The sequence below is a fragment of the Corapipo altera genome, unplaced genomic scaffold, assembly GCF_003945725.1.
Source record: "Corapipo altera isolate COAL_440 unplaced genomic scaffold, ASM394572v1 24, whole genome shotgun sequence".
In the NCBI taxonomy this organism is placed as follows: Eukaryota; Metazoa; Chordata; class Aves; order Passeriformes; family Pipridae; genus Corapipo; species Corapipo altera.
Window position 1 is genome coordinate 2,581,808 of NW_020884903.1, and position 21,985 is coordinate 2,603,792.

The window sequence follows — 21,985 nt, forward strand, 5'->3', positions numbered from 1 at the left end:
CGAAAAACCTCTCAAATAGCAGTAGTACTCTACTGAAAGAATGAACAGCAACAAGAAGCAACTTCCCCTACAAGTTTATTCAGCAGAGACAAGGTAAGCAGTGGAGGGAAGACAGAATATACCACAACAGTTTAACACATGGCTAAGGGTAGTAATATCTGACAATGGGTATTTGATCTGCAGTTCCTTCTTTGACCTTACTGCTGTGAGCCAGCTCTTTTTAACAATCTGTGGGAAATTGAGGCACCTCTCTTGATATAAAAAAGATATTTTGTTTCACAAGTGACTGCATATTGATGCTTAATACCTATGCTTATGAAATTCAGCAAATGTGTATACACCAGGCATACATTTCCCTATAAATTAGGAAATGTGGACACATCTGTCACCTGAGAACATATTGTGTCTGCCTCTTCTAAAATCTGCAATGGAACTTACGTTCTTAATGTGACAGAAAAACTGTTTTATTTATGATTTTATGTTATATTTGGTTTTGATAGTCTGAATAACAGCAGTTCCCCGAACTCTGCTCCTTCTTGTGAGTTAAATTCTGGTTTTACAGATTCCCTGCATGAGTATCTCATGTAGTCTGTTCATGTACCACCTTTATTTCAATAGGCTCTGTGAAGTGCCTTGATATATTAAAAAGTAGTGTTACAGGTGGTCATTCTGGGAGCAAAATATACCTGTAAGTCATCTGTATTAAAACCTTGCTAGCTCTTCCATATTACTAATTTTATAAAACAAAATAATCCAACTGCATACAAATGGAAAAGCAAATTTAACAAATAAATACAAGTAATGAGTGAAGCAGTTTCTGAATAAGCATGCAAAACAATTTTGTATAGAAGACAGTGCATTGGAGAAAACAGTACGTGGCATGAAATATTATCTATCGTTTGAAGTTCCTGAATGCTCTTCTGAAAGGTCACTCTGTGTTTGTAATAGCCTCAGGCCTTGCAGCAGGCCAGGCATCTGGCACTATGCAGCACTTTGAGACATGAGACAGAGGGAATATTATATCTGGATGTAAAGACAGATTCAGTATCCCAGTCTAACTAAGCTGCTTGCTCAACTATAACAACAAAGTTGTTTTCTATTTCATACAGCCTCACCTTATTTTAACCTGGTGTGAAAGCAAGAAAGTATTTTTGAAGTACATGTTGGATAAAAAGGAGGACTTTGCATGCATTGTGGAGGTATCATGTACTGCAGATACTCAGTTTTGTACCTAAACCTGAAATGAATGGGATTGCCTAATGATGTTGAAGGGAAACATAGTTTTAGACCTGCCAAGTTTCAAACTTCCAAGTATACAAAAACAAAGGTCTAGAATGGCATGCTCTTCTCATTTGTAAAGCCAGACAGAATTTGTGGCCTTGTCCCACTTTTCTTCCCTATACATTACACCTGTACATGAAAATTTTGATGTCTGTCTCATCAGCAGAACATGGACCTCAACAGTTTCCCATTTGTTGGAGACTGTTACTGATATTCCATACACAAGTTGTGAGTAATTTTGATGCAACATGTAAGAGTCTGCTAATCACTTGACTAGAAAAGGATAATTTACATTATCCTTACTGTGTGGCAAAAATCTGACACATCACTGTTTAAACTGAGTATTGTAGGGCAGGTGTAGGACTGTGAAATAAGTGAAGAAAATAACCATTACTCTTCTCTCATCCTACCTACTTCATCAATTATATGAGGCTTTATGATTTTGGTTTTTACATCAAAAAAGTTTGGGCAATCACTGTATTGAGATAAATGATTAAAGAAAAAATTCACATCTTGCATTATTCGTTTAAATTTGAACATTTCAAACATCTCACCTGGAAATACATATTCTGCAATCCTTGTTACATATAGTTGTTTACTATATACAGAATTATTTTCACAGTGCTAACTTATGCGGGAACGTGATGAGAATTAACAAAGTTATAATTCTGAAAGAGTTCTAGAACAGGGCAAGAAATTATATATGCAAGGTCCCTTTTCTGTTCTTGAATAGCTGTACATAATACCTTGTGTTTGTTTTTACAAACAGTAAAAAGGTGTATTCTACTAGTAGTAGAATAATTGAGGTAAAACATATTAACAGGACACAATTTTTATTATCCTCAATAGCACAGAGTTACTAATATTAATTCTGGGCAGTGGCACTAACCTGTCAAATAATTACACACTTGAAATTCTGCAGTTTCAATCTACCAGTTAATATCCTGAATTTTAAGAGTACTGGGTGGTATGTTAAGTGAAAAATGAGTCAACTACAGCAACGCTCAACACATTCCTGAAACTGGTAATACAGCAGCAACAGAACTGATTCTGTCTTTTTACTGGTCTTGTTTGATCCTCTTAAATGAGGGAAAAACTAAAGAACTCACATACTATATTAATTCTCTGAAAGTGGAGGAAAAAAAGACTACCTAGAGATGATTTTAAAATAGGAAGAATCTGGAGAAAGAAAACGTGATTTAGAACACAGAAGCAGAAGACACACAAAGCATCCACTGGACTGAGAGAGTGGGAGGTGGTGGTTCTTTGGTGGAGTAATCGAAAACTCCACTTGATACTGAATGATATGTTTGGTGTTGGATAACAGAAAGGATTTCCACGGCCACCAGACACTGCTAGAAGAATAATGTCATCTGGAACAGTGTTCTGTCATTGAAAGAAGCAATGAAATTCAGTTCCACCTGTGCAGAATAGTTCCTGGGCCCAGTGGCTGACCTACTGTTCTACTAAAGGCTGGTGCATGTGCTTTCCACCTGCGTGACATCCTGCAAGTTCTTAGGATCAAGATTTTTGTACTGCAGTCTGAGATTTTCAGTCCTTCAATTACTAGACTGAATTCAGCAATGACATGGTTCTGCCAGATGCTGAACCTGTTTGGCCTGATTAAGACCAGTAGTTCACATGCCTGGTAACAGGATGTTTCAACAGGAAGAGCAAATCAAGGGAAGTGCTTCACACACCATGTAGCTACAAAATTTTGCAGCTGTGCTTTATGTAAAAGGGACGGGCTTCTGCAGACAAGGGGAAGAAACTAATGTAGGGGTAGCAATTAGCAGTCAACTCCCTGGTGCTTTTCATTAGTCCAAACAGTTTTTCAGTTACTGATAGATATTATTATCCGATCTTAACATCTGTTGCAGATGTTGCTCATGAGACTCAGCTGCTGACTCTAAATCCCTCCTAACATGCACCCAGCTCCTGGAACTGCATGGTACTCATGCACAAAGATCAAAAGGCAGAATCGCAATGCTGTGCCACATCTGTAGCCTGTCATGTTTTAGACATGAATCCCTGTACAATACTTTGAGAAATTATTCTGCCTTGGGAAACAGTTCTTACTCCACTTAACGCCGACATTCTACAGGCTGCCACTTCAATCCGCTTGCCACTCAAATGACGATCTCTGCAATTAACCTGACATGAAAGAATATTAATTGAAGGCCACTCCCTTTGTTACATGGCCACTGATGCTGGCAGACCTGCTCCTGCTCACTGTACACTAACAGAATCAAATGAAAATGAAGGCAGTTGCTTTACAACACAAATGACCTGTTTCAGCATTTGTAGAGTAAAATTGTGAAAGAAAATGAGAGAAGTTTATCTAAACAATAAGCTGTCATGCAGCATGAAAATATAAGATTTGTGATGCTTTTCTCTATCCATGCTGCTACATGATGGGTGGAGATCTAAATATAAAGCAAGTGCACAACAGGCAGCCTTAAAGTAGTCTTGTAATTCTGAAAAAAAATTCGCTTTTCTGACTTGAGTAGTAAATGTTAGGGATTTTCTACCAATAATAGACGATCCAGTAGTAGAGTGAGCACAGCAATTAAGGCCATGCTAAAGGGCTTTGTTTAGCTGTCTTCTCAAAATACTACACCTGGCAGCTACACAATCTTCAGCACCTCCCAGAAGCAATGTGAAGAGCATTATTTGGGAACCCAACACTACAGCAGTACACAGGTTCCACAAGTCTCACCACGTACTCTGTTTTAATAAGCAGATGCAGAACTCTTCGCGAGGGCAAATGAATGACCCGTTTCCAAGGCTGCAACCACGGCTAGGACGTCAGTCTACTTCAGAAACCTCTTTCCATGCGTTTATATAACGTCTGGCTAACTGGTGGAAGCAAGGCACCCCCAAAAAAACCGAGCACCTGGAAGTCGTCTGATCCTGCAGCTCCACGCCTGCCCCTGCCGGGAGGGAGCAGCAGGCGGATGCGGATGGGGACTGTGCCTGAGCCGGGAGGGAGGCGGCACTGACCAGATCCCCAGGCGCGGCGGGATCGGCATCCCGCAGCCTCTCCCGAAGGCGAACGGCCCCCCCCGGGCTCTCCAGCACCGCGCCACACGCACCTGCGTCCGGGGCCTTCTCCCGAAAGCTGCGGGACCTATAGCCGCAGCCCCTCCGTACCGGATCGTGCCCGGTTCCTCATCGGGATGGGAAGTGCCCGCCGCACAGGCGCACGCGCACTGCACCGCTCCGTTAAAACTCACTGCGCCATCGCCGCCGGAAAAACCCCACCCCGGGGACGGGGCGGTAGGGGCAGGACGGGGCGAGGTGAGGCGCGCCGGGGGTTCAAGGTCGGCTCCCGTCCCGCGGCGAGAAGGGGACTGGAAAGCTCTCGTCCGCCATCTCGTCCCGTTACCGGCCGCCGCCGCAGCCGGGGCCGCCATTTCCAGAAGGTTCCAGCGGCCGCGGCCCAAGAGAATGCGCGGCTCCCCCACTCACCCCGGCGCGTGCGCAGTGCTCGCCTCCTCCCGCCGCCACCGCCCTCTTCCCCCCCCCCCCCCCCCCCCCGCTTCCCCCTCCAGGCTCTTCCGTCCCTGGCACTCCTCGAGCCCGTCGTTTCCCGCCGCCCCGCGGGCGTCCGTGCCTGTGTCCCTCGGGATAGGGGTAGGAATGGGGCGGAGAGGAGCGGTGCTACCCCCAACCCCCCCCGCCTGAGCGCTGTGTCGTTGGCGGCGCCGTCGCTCGCCCGCGTCCCGTGCCCTGTGCGAGGGCCACGTGGGCGGCGCGCGACCAATGGGAGCGCGGCTGGGGGGGGGGGGGGGATGGGGGGGGGGAGCGGAGCGGCGCGCGGGGCGTGAGGGAAGGAGGGAGACAGGGAAGGAGGGAGGGAAGGAAGGAAGGAAGGCGGGCAGGCGGGCGGGCGGGCGGGCGGGCGGGCGGGGTGTTTGCAAGCCCCCGGCAGCCTCAGCGCCCGGAGACGCGGCTGAGCCCTAGCCCCCGGGCATTGCGAGCGGCACCCGCTTCCCTGCCCAGTCCCCGCGGCCGCGCCGTCCCCGGAGAGCGCAGGAGGAGGAGGAGGAGGACGCGTCCCGCTGCCGCGCTCCCGGGAGAAGGTAAGGACCGGAGCGCACCTTCCCAGCGCGCGGCGGGGACCCCCGGCCCCACCCGGTGCCCGCGGGGTGCCGCCTCCCGGTCCCCGAGCGGCGGGAGCGCCCACCCGGTGCCGCCTCGGGGGTGTCACCGCCGGGCAGCGGGCACCGCGCCGCCGCCCGGCCCCGTCCGGCCGCGCTGTCAGCCCGTCAGCGCCGCGGCGGGAGCCATGGCCGCCGCTGTCACCGCCCAGCCCGGCCCCTGCCCCGCCGCCCGGCGCGGGGGGTTCCCGCGGGAGGCAGGGCCGGGAATGTGCGGGGGAAGGCAGGGAGGCGGCGGCGCACGGGCGACCGGGGCGCGGGTGCCGAGCGCGGCATGGCAGTGTACACACACATAACACACACGGACACACGCACATAGCACACACGCCCCGCCTCCGGGTCGGGAATTTCGGCTGCTCCCTGCAGCCTCGGGAGTTGCTCCGCCGAGGTCGGCCCCGCCGAGGCTGCTCGGTAGGCTAACGCGTTCCCTGCCTTCCTGCCAGCTCCAGGCAGCCGCCGCCGATGTGGATGGAGCGCTGCACAGGTGACAGCAGGCAACAAAGGAAGGGCAAGGAATGAGAGAATGCCAGACTCGGTTGTACAGTTCTTCATTCTAGTTACAGCCTGAGGTGCCATTGATAATACTTGGGGGTTTTTTGGTATATATGTCTTTTTTTTCCCAAAGGACCGTGTACCTGATAAGAAATAAAATGATTTTTAATTTATTTTTTCTTTACTTTAAACTCCCGAAGAAAATGAATAGTTTACAGAATCACAGAATCAATTAGGTTGGAAAAGACCTCTGAGATCTTCTAGTTCAACCTGTGACTGAACACCACCGTGTCAATTAGATCATGGCACTGAGTTGCCATGTCCAGTCTTTCGTTATACACCTCCAGGGATGGTGACACCACCACCTCCCTGGGTAGCCCATTCCAGTATCAGTACTAATATTTAATATCGGTATTATCAGCTAGAGGTCTTGTGGAAATTGCCTGGACACTGTCACTGCATTCCATGCCTTTCTCCTGTGGGCCATATGATGCATAGGAAAGTCTGAATTTTATACCTCTGAATTACAAGGTAATTCATGGGATAAAGCAAATTTTTAATGGAGAAAAGCAAGTGAATTGTGGTGCTTATAGGAACAAAAAGCTATTGGACAGATGTGGAACAGTCCAAATGTACTTATGTTCCAGGAAAAAACTGTCTAATCTTGGAACGTGAGGAAGGGGTGAGATCATTGTGTCTATAAGAAATCATTAACTATTATTAAAATAATTCACTTTTATTGATGTGTCACGATTTGGTGGTGGGGGGCACTTCTCTCTAGTTTCGAAATAGCAAGGGTTTAGGTGCATTTCAATATGTAGGTGGTGGCAGCTTAGTTACTCTGGGTAAGGACACCTGTGAGCTACTCACAGGTGCTGTGTAGCTGTAAGGAGCCAAGCAGCCTATGATTTCTTTCCTTCTTCCACTGGAATCCTTTGCTACAGTTCAGTGGGTAAGAATCCCCAGAGTAATAGATCTTGAAAATTATCAGAGATGTTAGGGTATTTCAACTGTTCTTGTCATTTGAAGTTGTGCAGGTGTTGGGTATCTCTCGCTCTTTTTCACTCTTAATGATGGAAATTCAGACTCCGAGCTGACTTTGTGACTTGATCAGCTGAGGACCTTAATCTCACCCTCTTTGAATTTAGTAGGTTTCTGTGCAAGCTGGAGAAATTGTTTGAGTAAAATTACAGGATTGAGGTACAGCAGAATGCTTCTTCAGAAGGGGAGTGGCGATCTCATTGTCTACCTGTGTCTTTTCACACCACACCTCCCCCTTAATACTTTTACTTTTCTGTATGTGTCTTGCAAGGTGAAATGTCAGAGAGTACCAGTGTTTTTCTCAGCACCCAGGGGACTATGGTGGCATACTTGTGGCAATGTCACTTTTTCAGTGTGTTATGAGTCCCTTCCAATTTCCTGGCTTTTCCGGAGTAATCACTGAGTGCAGGCAATTGATCAGAGAGCATTTTGTTCTTTCACTGAGATGACAGTTCTGTCTTTCAAATATAAATATTTTTGGCTTTCCATTGCCATCTCTTTGTGTGCTCTTCTCCCACCCAGAGGATTATTCAAAATCGTTTGTGAACTCTGAATACTACAGACATTAAAGCTTAGGACAGATGTTGTGTAAGAAAGCAAGCCCCATGCAACAAACTTAAATTCATGTACAGTTTCTTCCAGCAGGCTTGCACAATAGTAACTTCTTAGAGGAAAAGTCTTTTAATAAGCAGGTTGAATGAGTGCTTGTATGAAGCTTCCATGTTTGCTTGGAGTTGGTTGCAGGAGGTACTGCTATCTTACCACTTACCTTAGGATTAAAAGCATATACTGAAAGTTGAATACCAGAGTTTATAAATTAGTGCTCATCAATTGTAGTCTCGAACGGCAGTTTCTTTGCACTTTTAGATGTCTGTTTAAATAGCTACAAACCCCACAAGCCGTTGCAGTTTAAGCTTAATTAGGTGGACAGTCCTGGATATCCTTTTTAGTGGAAAAATGGACACCTAGAAATGACTGAGCTAGAATTTCTTCCTCAGTATTGGGCATACAGATAGGACAATTCTATTTGTTGAACTGATTTACCATGTTTAGATGTTCCTAGGCTGATGAAATTGCCTGGAAGACTAGTGCAGTTGGTCCTCTTTAAAACTGGAACAAACTATTGATCACAAAATAAGTAATGATTAACTTGCTACCACATTGTTAATCGGCACACTCAGAAAAACTTCCTTGACATTTTTGGGGATCTTATCTAATGAAGAAATGGGCTGGGCATAAATGTTTGGTGTTTCTTCTTTTCCATGTTCTGTTGCAGATGGAGTATTATAAATGTTGATTGGTCATTTAGTCTCCAAATCAAACTATTTTTTTAACTACATCATTAGACTCTACTTAGACTCTAGTGACAGATGGTATGAAATAAATATTAGCACAAACTCAGTCTTGCATTTTGTGTTATTACACTGAATGATTTTGTTAACAGAATCACAGAAGTCAGTACCCTGCTAACATCTTCAGTTCTTTCCTTATCAGTTCATTATTATTCCAGACCCTAGAGAAATCTTACAGAGTTCTTCTAGAAGCTTATGGAGGCAGTTGAGGACCTTTATTCACAGCTTGCTTAAAGCCTAAATATTCATTTAAAGAGAGACTTGAAGCCCTTGAGAGTATGACTTTGTCTTGGCTTATTTGGGGTTGTCTCGCTGGATCTGACAAAGCATCCTTATGTCTGCTGCAACTGCTTTTATCTTTAGCGAACAGCAAATGAATAAACACTCCTCAGTTTCATGGCTTCTACTCAGAGTGCTCTAGGTAGTGATAACATCACAAGAGGATGGGTTTCATACAGGTTTATGTTAAAAAAAACCATTAGCAATGTTAGAGACAGAATTATGGGCTATATTAGAGAGAAAAACTAAAAATGAACATTGAGGAGAAAGGCTTGATATGTATTATTTTTCTACTCTGCTCCTGTCATGTGCTTTCTACTTGTAAGGAGCCTGGTGGAGATGGAGAGTATTGGAACAACTCTGTGTCTTGCATTTGTGAGGCTGGAAAACATCAGAGGTAGAAAGCAATTTTGTCCCATCTTAGCTTCAAAATGTATTATATGCAACAGAAACCAGATAACACTTAACACATTTCCAGGAGTACTCTTGTGGTAGATGTTAGAAAGTTCATTGCTTGATGACAGCAAAAGGAGCTTACTTATGTGAAGATGTTTCCTGTGGTTTCCCTTCTCTTTCAAAGCCTTTTGTATTAGTCCTACTTAATAGGTGTCTGGCTACTCAAACTTCTCATAGCTTTCTTAGCTGTTTTGTGGGGCTGTCTTCCCCTTGTTTATGTGTCCTTAAATACTGCGTGCAACAAAGAACCAGCTGAGAGAAACCAACTTTCTGTGGTGCTCTACACTATTCAGCAATTTGCTAATCTGAGTTCTTACTACTATTATAATGATAAAGAGAAAACGGAACTTTCATTTAGTGATACTCTCCTTCTAGTGTGGGTAGTGCTAATCCATTCATCTTTTGACTTCAAGAAGAAAGAGGTGTCTTGACAACCATATTACCTTTTTTTAAATAAATAAAAAAATCTTGTCGTTTATCTTGAAAATAACTGGTTCTTTGCTTTCCAGTCCCTTCGATTCTCCAGATGACACAGTAAAACATTAATGAAGGTTAATTGCAGCACTCACTGTAGTTTTACAGATCTAAATAGTCATACTTGTCTGCAAACAGGATTCTGGTTGTTCTCTGTTTCCACTTCATCTGTTCCCTCGCTATCTCTTTCCGCTCTGAAGAAAAATTATTTCCGTAAAGGAAGTGACAGATGAGTTCGTTATTATTTTTGTGATAGGTGGCGATGGCCAAGAGGTGGCAATAAAGGCTGTTGAATATTTTGCACATCTTCACAATTTAGCCAGGACAAAAACCTCTGTTATCCAGTTGAGAACCTGTGAGTATGCCAAGCTTGCTTTCCTTCCTCCATCTGCTGCTTTAGGTTCTTCTCACGAATGGTAGCACTTGGGTGCACTGTTTTACCCGCGCTGAATCCTGCTAAAGTTGAAGGACTGTGAGTAGGTGTTGGCAGTTCTTTCGTTTTTAGCCCATGAAGGGCCTTTGTGTGCTTTTAAGTGATGTTCTTTCTATCAGTGCTGCAGGTAAGTTGTGGGTTTTCTTGGGTTTAGATTGACAAATTATCATTAGCTTATGAAGGCCTAAATAGAAGATATATGAAATCTCTTGTCTTGGAGATCTTTAGAAGGTTTCCAGAGGGAGAGTACATTCCTGTAGAAGGACTTTAAAATTATTTGGCAGTAGGCTTGCTTATCTTAAGTTTGGCTAAATACTGATAGAAATGCTTTTAAGTTTTTCTTTGGTAGACTCTGTGTATGCAGTGTTCTTTCTTAATTGACAAATATCTACTTACTTTAAGGAGTAACCAGTAGATCAAACCTGATGTTTACAACTCCCCTTGTCCATTTAGTGTAAAGAGAGTATCATATTATGCTAAACATCTGTGCAGGTGCTTCCTTTGAGCCCATAGCTCATCCTAAAAAAGACTCAAGGGGAAGCACCTGCGAACATACAAGTTTTTAGACTTGTAGATTAAAAGGGTTGCCTAATGAATTTTGCAATAACTGTCTTTGGCTCCTAAGAGCCAGAGTTCTTGGGCTAGCATATTTCTTTTCCTTCCCCAGAACAGATTTCCTCTTTGTAAAATCAATGATCTTAATTTTGAGAGGCTATTCAGAATAAAGGGAAAACCCTTCAGGCACTCCAGAAGCTTATCTATGTCTGATTCTAAGACGAGAGGTTGTTTTTCCATGGAAATGTTTATTTTGACACCAAGGTGTGTCCCTCAGTAGGAGTATGATGTGTATAATCTACGTGGCTGTCTTAATGATATGATTTGAGTATGACATCCATACTCATAAGCCACCCAGGTTCTTACAGCCACCTGTGTAAGCACTTGTTGGAATAAATGCTCTCCTAACTACGTAGCATAAGTTGCTGGAGAAGGTAGAAGACACAAACGTTTTTATGTGCTGAACATGTCAGCAGGAGGAGAGAACTGCCAGGAGACTCGCTGCCACTGAGGTGAAGAGCATCTGCTTTTCTGATTCATGGGACAGACTCATGAGCAGTTGAGATCGGAGGGCACCTCTGGAGGTTATCTAGTCCACCCCCAGGTTGTTGCAGGCTCGGCTAGTGCAGATTGCTTATGGTCATGACCGGTTGAACTTGACTGGAATTTGACCTGCCAGAGTGCAAATAATTTTATTTGTGAAGTTCTAATTTTAGTCAGTGTGTTGGGATTTCTTGCTGAACTTATTGTTCAAGGCTTGACAAATTATAAAACTGCCAAACCTTTTTTTTTTTTTTTCAACTGTTGTAGGTAATGTGTTTTTCCTGACTAATTTAATTTTTAACAGTCAAAGGATGCATTCTTCTTGTACTGCCTGTGTGTGGTAGTCTTGTAAAGCTGTGGTGCATTCTACTAAGTTTTGCTACACAGATTCTTAATAAAGTTTTTTGGGTTTTTTTTTACTTAAGTGACTAATTAACTGGTTGTATAAATAAGACTTCTTTCACATTTTTCCTCTTAAAAATGCAGTTTCTGATTTTTTTTTTAAAGAAAGAGAAGACAAACCGAGGTATGTCTTCTGTATGTTGTTAATACAAGAACTTACTTAAAAAAGTCTCTTCCAGTGCTTGCAGCTCTGAGTAAGTTTTTGAGGGAGAAACAGAAAAAACCCTTATTTTCTGTTGCCAAAGGGGGAGAAATACAAAAAGTAGCTGAAGTATAAAATATTTGTAAGAGAATTTCTTCAGAAATTAATCATTTGAATATTGAGAACATCTGAAAAGAAACTTAATATTTTTTGATCTTTCAGAATTCTTTTAAGAAGAAAAACAATTATTTATTCAACCAATTCTATTTGCACCCTCATCATTCTCTTTGTTTCTAGTGCTTCCTTGCAGAACAGCCAGCCTATGTAAGGACAGTAATGGCAGTACCTTCCGTGAAAAGATAAAGGGTTAATTTGAGAGCAGAGAAATTTACTTGAGAACATGACAATACTGACAGATGTCCTTCAGATTCATCTTGAATTCTGGCACCGGTTGCAGTTCCTTACTGGCCCAGTGAAGGAATGCTGTAGAAATAGTGTAAGTGGCTCAGAAGGAATGATGCCCCTTGTTACCATATGGGAGCTGTTCTTGCCACACTGAGATGGGGGTTGATGTCTGACTTCTAGAAGGCAGGTTTGTCACCATTTGGGGAGAGGCAGTGCTTGCTTTTGTTGTTTGTGTTTGTTGCTAATGCCAGGAGATAACCCTGTTCTTAACATTTTGTTTCTTACACCTTGTCCCTCCCAGTTTGGGGTAGGGAATGTGTATCTATAAGCATAAAGAGAAGCTTTAACTCAAGTCTCTCAGAATCAGGATTTCCTGCTTTTAAATAATCCCTAACCATCCCAAGATGAAAATATCATCTGGTTTGTGTATTCAAGTTCCACAAACAATCAGCTTTGGTAATTTAAGCTGTTTAATTTAAAATCAGATTTGTCATAAAATGTAAATGCTTTGAATGCAGTACTTTTCTTGGTTATTAAGAGGAAATCGTGATAAAATAGATGTGATAGAATGATCTGCCTTTTTTGCAAGATAATACTAGCTTATTGATAAAGATTCTGCTGTTCCTGTGCAATCTGGGGTGCCATTGTGATATCAAATGTCCTACTGTTTTATGCTTTTCTAGAAAAACTAGCATTTTTCCAGTCTGTTGTGAAAGTTGTTAATTACTTAAGACTGTGGTTTTGCAAGTTTATTTGTAGTATATGTATCCAGTCCACATGCTTCACCAAGCCCACAGCCCTTCAAAAACTCCTCTGAAATAATGGATAACTCTGTGATCTTAAGCTGGTAGGACTTCTGTTCTGAAAGTTTATCCTGAATATAAACATCTGTTTTATTGAAGTATAAACCAGAGAGTACTTATTGTAAGGACAGTTCCTTGGCCCTGTATGTTTCTTTTATTAAACAACTAATATTTAGGATTTTAGACTTCTGAAACTATTTCTGTTCAAAAACAAAAGTGAAGAAATTGTAGTATTTCATCTTTTTTATTTCTTCAGGTACCTTCTCATTCAGTGCTTTCCTATTTCAACTGTCTGTTTATATAAAAATCTTCTTTTGGGATCCCTGTTGCAAAGCATCATCTTTCCCACTCACCTGTTTTCAGAGTTGCACTGTTCTTCAGTTTTTAGGCCATGTTTCTCAACATGTTTTTTTTCACCCTAAGTAACATTATGTAAACAGATTAATTCCACTTGCTTTTTTAAATTTTTTTGTCAGGGCGGAGTTCAGCATCCTAGGAGGGAGTTGGACAAGAGTCAGCTGGGAAAAGAATTCATCCCCTCCCTACTTCTTTTGCTTCCTACCTTTTCTCAGCACCTTACAGTCTGTGGCAGTCTCTTGGGTGGGGATTGATGCAGATGGGTTTACCCAGGTTTAGGGTCCTCAGATCTAACATTATTTGAGAGCGTCCTGTCCTTTGACACCTTTTTGCATACTTTGTCTTCAATATTTAGTGTATTGGTGTGAGATGTTAAAGTACAGGTAGAGCCTAGACACTGATTTTCTGTAGTTCTTCGCTGTTCAGTTGCCTGTGTGGAAGAACATTAAAGGTCATTTATAGATATCTGTGATCCTTTGTTTCTTTTCCTCTGTCATAATCTGTTAATAACTGCTAGATCTTAACATGCCAAGCAAGATTCAGTTGGTTGACATAGCACCTGCAAGGATATTTTGACAAAATGCTAGTTTTTATGGGTTTTTTTCAGTGCCTTGGAAAGACATAAACAGCAATTACTGCAATATGAGTTCAGAAGTGTGATAGCAACAAACTGCTTTGATTTTTCTTTTTTTTTTCATAATCTTGATATGTGGAGTGACATTTGTAGTGGGAGGATCTCAGAATCTGTTCGAGACTGGAAACTTCAGAGAAAGTAAAGGAAGGAAATGGGAGGAGTGTGTTGCAAAAGAAGTGAAACAAGTGCTTCTTGTCTGTGTTTGCGTGCCCTCTTGCCGTGACACCGCTGTGTCAGAAATGCTGCCTGCCCTGTATCTGCACACAGCAGAATCGGATCATGGGTTGATGTTTTTTTTGGTTGGGACTCCACTTTAAATCATGAACCATGTGGATTTCTGGGATAAACTGCATTTGTGCAGTCTGGGATACTGCTCAGAGAGGATTCTTGTGGCAGAAGCTGGAGTAAGTTCTCTAATTTAGAAGGAGGTTGCCAGTGAAGAGGGTCCCATCTTGAAGAAAGTTGAACAATGACCCTGAAAATAACCTATTTTCAGCCTGTTTTGGAATTTGTGTAAGATACAGGCTTTTTATGAGCACTTGCTAAGTGTTTTCCTCACACATGGATGTCTGCTTTTTCCTTCAGCAGTGGTAGGAGAGAGGAGTTGCTTGCAGAAGGTCAAAGTGAAGTCACTGGTAGCCATCATCTAACCAAGTATAAAGTACTATCTAATGTGAAATAATCTGAAAAATAAAGTCTTTAATGTTACAGGTATGGCAAATTAGCCAAACTTCTGACTTCCTTATTTCTGTGAACTGAAGTTGCCATCTGTAAAAGGAAGGAAATAATGCATTTCCATCTTCCAGCAATATTGTGAAAATAAAATAACGTTTGTGAAGGGAGAGGGAGTATAACCCTTATTCTCAGTTTTGATATATGGATAGTAAGCTCTGTAGTGGTGTCAGGGATAGGCCCTGCTTTTTATTTAGAATGTTTTTAAAATTTAAAAAAAAAAAAAAAGTGTTGTAGACATTTTCTTGCCTTTAAGAAGGTAGAAATCAAGGCAAGCAGAAATAGCAGGGAATTGTGTTAAGAGTGACAAATAGATTTTCTTTCTCTGGAAGCAAGTGAGCCACTTACTGCACCTGTTTGTGGTAATTGGCTCCTCAGAACTTCACCAGGTTGTCAACATGTTGGTTTCATTCTGACATGTTGATTTTGGAGTTTTAGTTAAAAATGTGTGAGGCAAGAGATGTCCAGCTTACTCCAGTAAAAGTTTTGGTCCTTACTTGGTTGACTTTTAATTGTAGTTGCAAGAAAACTTTTGGAAAGATGTGCACCTGTATTTCTAATGATGAGCTGTGACATGAAAGAGGAGCCAGCTCTTGCTTAGATACAGCTGTTAGCGAAGCATGATCTCTCTGTAATTTACAAACCTTTAGTACCTTTAAAATTCACGTCAATCCACGTAACAAAGCTCAAGGGTATATTGGGGTGTGGTATTTTCAGTCAGTGAATAGGATTTTGTAAACTAAATTTTGGGCCAGAGTTTTTTCATCTTCCACAGTGTGCTGCTTGTAAAATGCTGCTGTGTAATTTATAGCTGCTTACAGTTAGTCAGGAATGGGAAGGTTTGTACTTTCCATTATTTCTTTTACTGTGTTTTCCTGCTCAAGTAACAAACTCAACGTGGTCTATGCCAGGTATGATGAAAGCTGAAAATGTCTGACTGACTAGATAACTGAGAGACTTAGATGACCTTTAAATTTCCCTAAACCTCAGCTATTCTTCAATTCTATGAACAATGAAATTCTTGTATTGTAGGTAAGCATGTGCTTAGTTTAAAAAAAAACAAAACAGGGGGGGGGGGGGAAGGAGGAAAACCTTACTAAAACTGAATGAGAAAACTATAGATTGAGTCACTCTCTTTAATAGATTGTATTTGTTATAAAGAAGTTGACAAGTCTGAGTGCTACATTACCACAGAAACAACTCAGAGAGTATTGTGAAATCTATGGAACTTGACATTTGAAACCAAGCACAAGTAAACTCAGGCTCTTAAAATAGGGATTTGAGTAGGAGCCTAAGGTCCTATATAGGCAAGTGCAGGAAAACCCCTCCAAAGGTTTTGTTTGCTTTCTGCATAGGAAAAGTTGTATGTCCTCTCATTTTTTTCCTCTTCCTAGTAGAAATTCCTAGACTATGAGATATGTTCCTTATTTTGGTAGGAAGTAGTGGTGAGTTCCAGCTGAAGTATTGGAAAATCTTTCTTGCTGTCTGAGTGTTGGCTGTTTTTTAGGGACTTCATCCTAGCCCTGTGTAGTGTAGTCTGGCATGTGGTGGGTAGGTACTTCAGAGTATATTAAAAACTGTTCTGGAGATTTTGAGTAGTCACTGCCCATGCCTATTTCACTGTTATACTTTATTTTATAAAGGACACTTTTATAAGATGAAGCTCAGATAAATAGTTTATTTTGCTTATTGTGGTAAGATGTGTCCAAACCTTATATGTTTGGATCTCAAGTATCTAAACATTTCAAATTAAAATGTGGAAGCACCCTCTGACAGGACAGTGAGTCTAGTAGTCCATTCCATCTATTAGCTAGTCTCCGAAATACACATATCCAACTTGTCTCCTGGCATATATTTCTGAAAGGTGTGTTTGTTAGGCCGATGTTGTGTTTTCTTTGATTTTTAGTGTATCCTGTTACATCTGGTAGGGAGAACTGCTGCAGGGGAGGGGTAAGGCACTGTTTCTGACGTTGCACAATAGGTATAACAAAGGCAGGAGTAGAACTAATCTCAGCATTGCATGTTCTGGCCACACAGTCTCAAGTATTGCGCAAATCTTAAAGGAAGATTGTGACAAAAAATAATTTCTCACTTCTGGACCAAGAGTATTTTGTCATATTTTTTATTGTCAAATGCAGTAAAGTCTGCCAAATTTGTGATTTGAGTCCATGGTGGGTACTGCATTTGCACTTAATAAAGCAACAGACTGTTGCCTTAGGCACCATTAGTTTGAGGCTGTGTTAGAGCTCAGTTCTTTCATCATAACCCTGACGCTGGAATCTGCATGCACTGAACTGTCACAATCATGTGAAAAGACCTTGTGAATATTTTCCAAATAAAAATGTTCTTGTCACCTTTCGTCTGTAAAAGCCACTGTACGTATCATTCAGTCAGTGTTCTCTCCAGCATACCAAATTGGTGTGAGACCTGAAGCCAGCAGTGGTTAGTAATTTGTGTGCTGGTTACTGCTGGAAAACGGAACTGTGAGTACCAGACACCACGGAGTGCAGGGCAAAAAGTGCCCGGTAAATTGTTCTATTTGTTGTATTTGAAGGTATTGCAGTGTACACCACATACAGGAAATGGTGATGATAAAAATATAGTCTCAAATAGTACAGTGTATCTTTTCTTAGGCAGAGTGTGTTTTCCTTTAAGCCTGTAAAGGGTAATACGGTTCTAGCCTGCAGCAGAAGGCAGCCTTGCCAGTAGGAGTGTACTGCAATATATGTTTAGTCCATTATAACTGCATATGTCTAATGTATTATCAGCTTTTGGACAAAATGTTTTACTATCTAGATCTCATACCTACGCAACCTTGACTGAAGTTAAAATGTTCCGTAATGCTGCTTAGCAGTAACGTGCATGTCGGCCTCCAGCAGCTCCCTCAGCTGCTAAATGACTGAGAGGAAGTCTTTTTTGGGGGGGGATCCACATAACACTGTTTTCATAGGACCCTGCACAAGAAACCTAGAACTATTTCTGCTTAAATGAAGTCTTTAATAACCTTTTCATTGTCTTTATTGAAAAGATCAAATAAACCACTGAGTTATAGAATAGCTGTGTTTATATAGTCCTCTGCAATGAAGACCTTGGTAAAAAGACTAATATTTTTGTGGCTGCAGTCACTCTGAAATTTTGACCTTTCAGAACAGCATTTTGTGTAATGTTCTGATGAGATTGTGAAGTGCATGCCCTGGGTGATGTCCTGTCCTTTACCATCATTTTGATGTTCTCATGAGACATCAGCAGTGTTTAAGACATCCTTTCTACAAGTGTATCTGTCCAAGGAGGTAGGAAAACTGGCCACAGTAGTAAGCTTGTCATTCTCCATTAGAATGAAAAAGATATGGAACACTTGTGCTTTTTTACAGGATCACAAAAATGGCAAGAACTAAGGAATTTTGGTTTGTGTTCTGTGGTCTTGGGAAAAAATTATTGTATGTTGATCCTGGAGTCCCCTGTGCTCTCTTCCCAAGAGCAATCCCTTCTTACGCGTTCTCTCAAAGTCTTTCGGCTTCTTCCTTATCACAGTCACATTCTGTCGTTTAGCTAATCTAAAGTTTTAGTCTTCACAGACATACTTCTGTGTGGGAAGTTATCAGGTTAAGATACAGACAGATGTCCTTTTTATATATCTTAAAATTCCCAGTGCAGATAAGCCCAGCCCTGTATTACTGGATTCTACCACCCTCCTGCTGTGTGTTGTAACCTGAATGGCCTTTTTCTGCCCGGTCCCAAATTGCTGGTTTTGTGCCTCTTAGCACATCCCCAGCCTCTAACCAAAATATCCCAAATAATCTCTTGTTCTGTTTCAAGCCCTTTTTTCTTTCTGGACACTGTAGGTGAAGATAGGTGTTGATCTGCTAACATGTGCTTTCACCAGGAGCTGTTTTATTGTATAGCAGTAGGTTCTGGTTGAGTAATTGTGTATGTAGAAGCACTGAGTTCCATAAGAAGAAAAAAATTGACAATGATGTTACATCTCCCATCGTATGTTTCATTTAGCATTAGGAATGCTGAAGTTAGCTAACCTCCCTTTTGGAAAGAAATTGCTTCTCTAAGCTGTTTGCTGAAGGATGCTTTTGTTGTGAAATAAAATACTGAAGTAATTTACACTTTCCTGATAACAAAAGAACAGAGTGTTAAACTTAGTTAAATGAACATCTTTCTACTTAAACTCTGCTCCTTATGGTATTTAAAAATACCAGTTTTCTGTAGATATTTGGTCCTTTGTGCTGTGCCCATTCCCTTTCTCCCAGTGCATTAACCTCATCTGTGTTTGACACACTCCCACCAGAATGCAGATAACATTTGGTATGGCTGGGCGTGAGCTACCTACATACTTCTTAATTAGCCAGTGTGTACATACGGGTTGGCCAGCTGGCTTTCTCTGAACAGAATATGTAATGCTGGCTTTTGCCTGCCTCTCTCTCAGTTCAGCTGTTCTTAGACATCTCTCTCTTATACTCATCCACCAACTTGTTTTTTTCCTTTCCATTATAGGCTCTTAATAGCTTTGAGATCTAGATCATTTCAAAATAAGCTTGGATGAGACAAATTCTTAGGGGTGGGAGGGAGGAGATTGCTTAAAGGAAATTAGATCAATCTCTTAGTTTGTATCAGTGACTGTCCTCTCATTGTAGTTTAGTGTGCTCTCTGTGGTTTCAGAGCTTGATTCCTCCTCTTTTAAGCTGAGAGATGTGTTTAAGAATGTGTTGAATGTGCTCCAATCTTTAATGTGCATTTAGTACATGGAACTGAACTAGAAATAGTCCAGAACAAATCTGCTAAATGTGACTAATGTAAATTCTGAATTTTTGTTACCAGCTGTTCCACTCTACAGATCCGCTCTTGATAATTCTTTACTTCTTGCTAATGTAAATGTAGCCTTAGCTGTCATTTTCAGTAGTTTAATTTTATCAAAGCATTCTGAAGCACATCTGTCAACTATTTGGTACAGTCGATTCACTGTTTCCCAGTCTGGAGTAAATCCCTATTGGAAGAGAGGGATATTTTTCTTCTTTATTTTTTTTTCCTCTGCAGGTGAAATAACATATGGGAAATGTAGGATAACAGAGGTAGTTGGGAAGATTGTCTTATTCTAGATCCTCTACTTTTTAAATGTAAATATTTCGAGCACAAGGGTAAATGGAGATTCTTGGAAATTAACCCATCTACTACTTATACTCTCCCAGAAGTTCAGTCTTGTGCCCCCTTGATTTGGTGTAGTAGTTGCAGTCAACTGACCTTCAAGATCAGCTGTACAACAGGGCTACCAAAAAAAAACTTTCCCTAAGCATTGTGTAACCTTTTACTGTATGTGTTACGGGGAAGACATGCAGGAATAAGAAATTAAGCATGCACTGTGAACCAGAAAGGAAGCAAGTAGTTCTGTGAGCACCAGAACTAAGGATGCTTAAGAAATTTATGTCTTGTGGGTGATGGACTCAGGTAAAAAGTGCAGGTCTCAACTGAGACTCCCCTGTAACTACGAGAAGAGAAGAAAATTGCTTTATAAAGGCCATCCCTTGTGGAGTTTTCTTACAGTCAGTATGGCATGAAGCGCATGTTGAAACCTTCCCTCAGGGAAATGAGTGATTGATTATTATTATAATTATTATAATTATCCACCAGCCACATTTTTCCATTAAATCTGTGACTGCTTAAGATTTTTGAAAACTTTACACTGCTGTCAAATTTAAAGAAAATCCATCTATAGGCTTGAAAGTCATTGGTGAATCATACATATGCGTGTAACTCAAACACATGGGCCTCAGTTTCTCAGAAGACTGGGCTGAAAGCACTGTATGAATTCTCTGGGTTTTTTTACATAGGGAAAGGCAAGCCCTTTAACTAATGCTAGGTGTAAGCTTATACAAATTAATACAATAACTTGTTGGTACTAGAGATTTACTATGTGCCTAATTTTCTGTAGCTAGTTATATCTGAAATTCTGGTGGGTTTGGGGGGAGGTTGTTTGTTTGTTGGCCAAGCTTTTTTAAATGAAATCATCCTAACTTTTTATGTCACCTCCCATAGATCTGTCTAAATGCTTACCTTTGTTACTTTCAGGAGAAAATAGAATTTTTTAGTTCCTTTAGTTGAAAAATGATTGAGATAAAAGATTTAAAGAGTTTCAAATAGTGGAGTACTGACAACTGGTAATGAACGTGCAGGAAAGATGTCCAAACATAAAATCAGAATATCTGGTTTTGTTACATGCGGGGACATTTCTTTAATAGGAAGCAGATTCTGTTTTATTGAAAAACTTGAAGTAGATCAGTTTATCAGAGAAAAAGCACAGCTGTGCCAGTGTGTCAAATGAAAAGTGATGGCTTTGCTTGTCGTGACAGAGGAGAATAATTTGAATCTAAAGAGTTTTAACTTTTAATTTAGGGTTCTGCTGATTTGAAATGTGCCATCAAGACTGCCTAATAAACAAGTAATTGCATTAAGAAACAGCCCTGAAGGAAACTCAAAGCAGACAGATCTAGGTTTCCCTGGAAGACCCTGTTAATGTTCTACATTTTCCCTTTGAATGCAAATGTTTGTGTTTAGACATGAGTTGAAATGGCACTGAACTGCAGGCAAACGGAAATAAAGTTAAAATGTCAGTAAAATCACTTCTTCAGGGGAGAGTTTTATTGTTATATATATATTATGTAATCACAAGTTGAATAGTTTGTTTGATTTTTGGATCTTGGTAATCTTAATAATTTTAAAAAACCTGCCGTTTATGAAAAATATTTTTTTCTCAAATGTTTGAAGCATTAGTCAGTTTGAAAAGTATTTCACACGGGCATTGTGCAATAGCAATCTGGTACATAAAACACTTAATGGAAATACCTACTGTGTGTCAGTGTGATAGTTGTGGTGGTTCTGCTTTAATAACCCAGTTTATGATATTCAGTTTTAATGAACTTCCAAAGCAGTTTTCTTTCCAAAATATAATTGGCTCGGGGTCAAGAATTTAGTGAATTCACGGTTTAATTTTGATCAGAGAATCACAGAATGGTTCAGGTTGGAAGGGACCACAGTGGGTCATCTGATCCAACCTCCCTGCACACAAGCAGAGTCATTGTAGAGCACATGGCACAGGATTGTGTCTAGATGGCTCTTGAATATCACCAGTGAGGGAGACTCCATAACCTCTCTGGGCAACGTTTTTGCAGTGCACAGTGACCCACACATTAAAGAAGTTCTTCCTCCTTTTCTTCCTCAGGTGGAACTTCCTGTACATCAGTTTCTACCCCTTGATCATTTGATGAAGACAATGGAAACGTGATGCTTTCTGTTTTCATTAACCTATACTTGTATATTATTTAAGCTAACTTTATTATTTCAAAATGCCTTTAATTTAAATTTACTTCAAATGTGTTTTCATAATCCTCTTGCCCCTATGCAACTTGAGGTTGGGTTTTTTTTGGTCTGCCGTTCAAAA

The 21,985-nt window shown here is 41.1% G+C and overlaps 1 protein-coding gene across 1 annotated transcript in view; it reads left to right on the forward strand.

Annotated features, from left to right (window-relative positions):
- Window positions 1–5,190: 5,190 nt before the first annotated feature.
- ANKRD12 (ankyrin repeat domain 12) overlaps window positions 5,191–21,985 on the forward strand; it is a 59,748-nt gene continuing 42,953 nt past the window's right edge. Inside the window, exon 1 of the mRNA XM_027650820.1 lies at window positions 5,191–5,366. The gene's annotated coding sequence lies outside the window, so the exon portion shown is untranslated. The remainder of the gene's footprint in view (window positions 5,367–21,985) is intronic.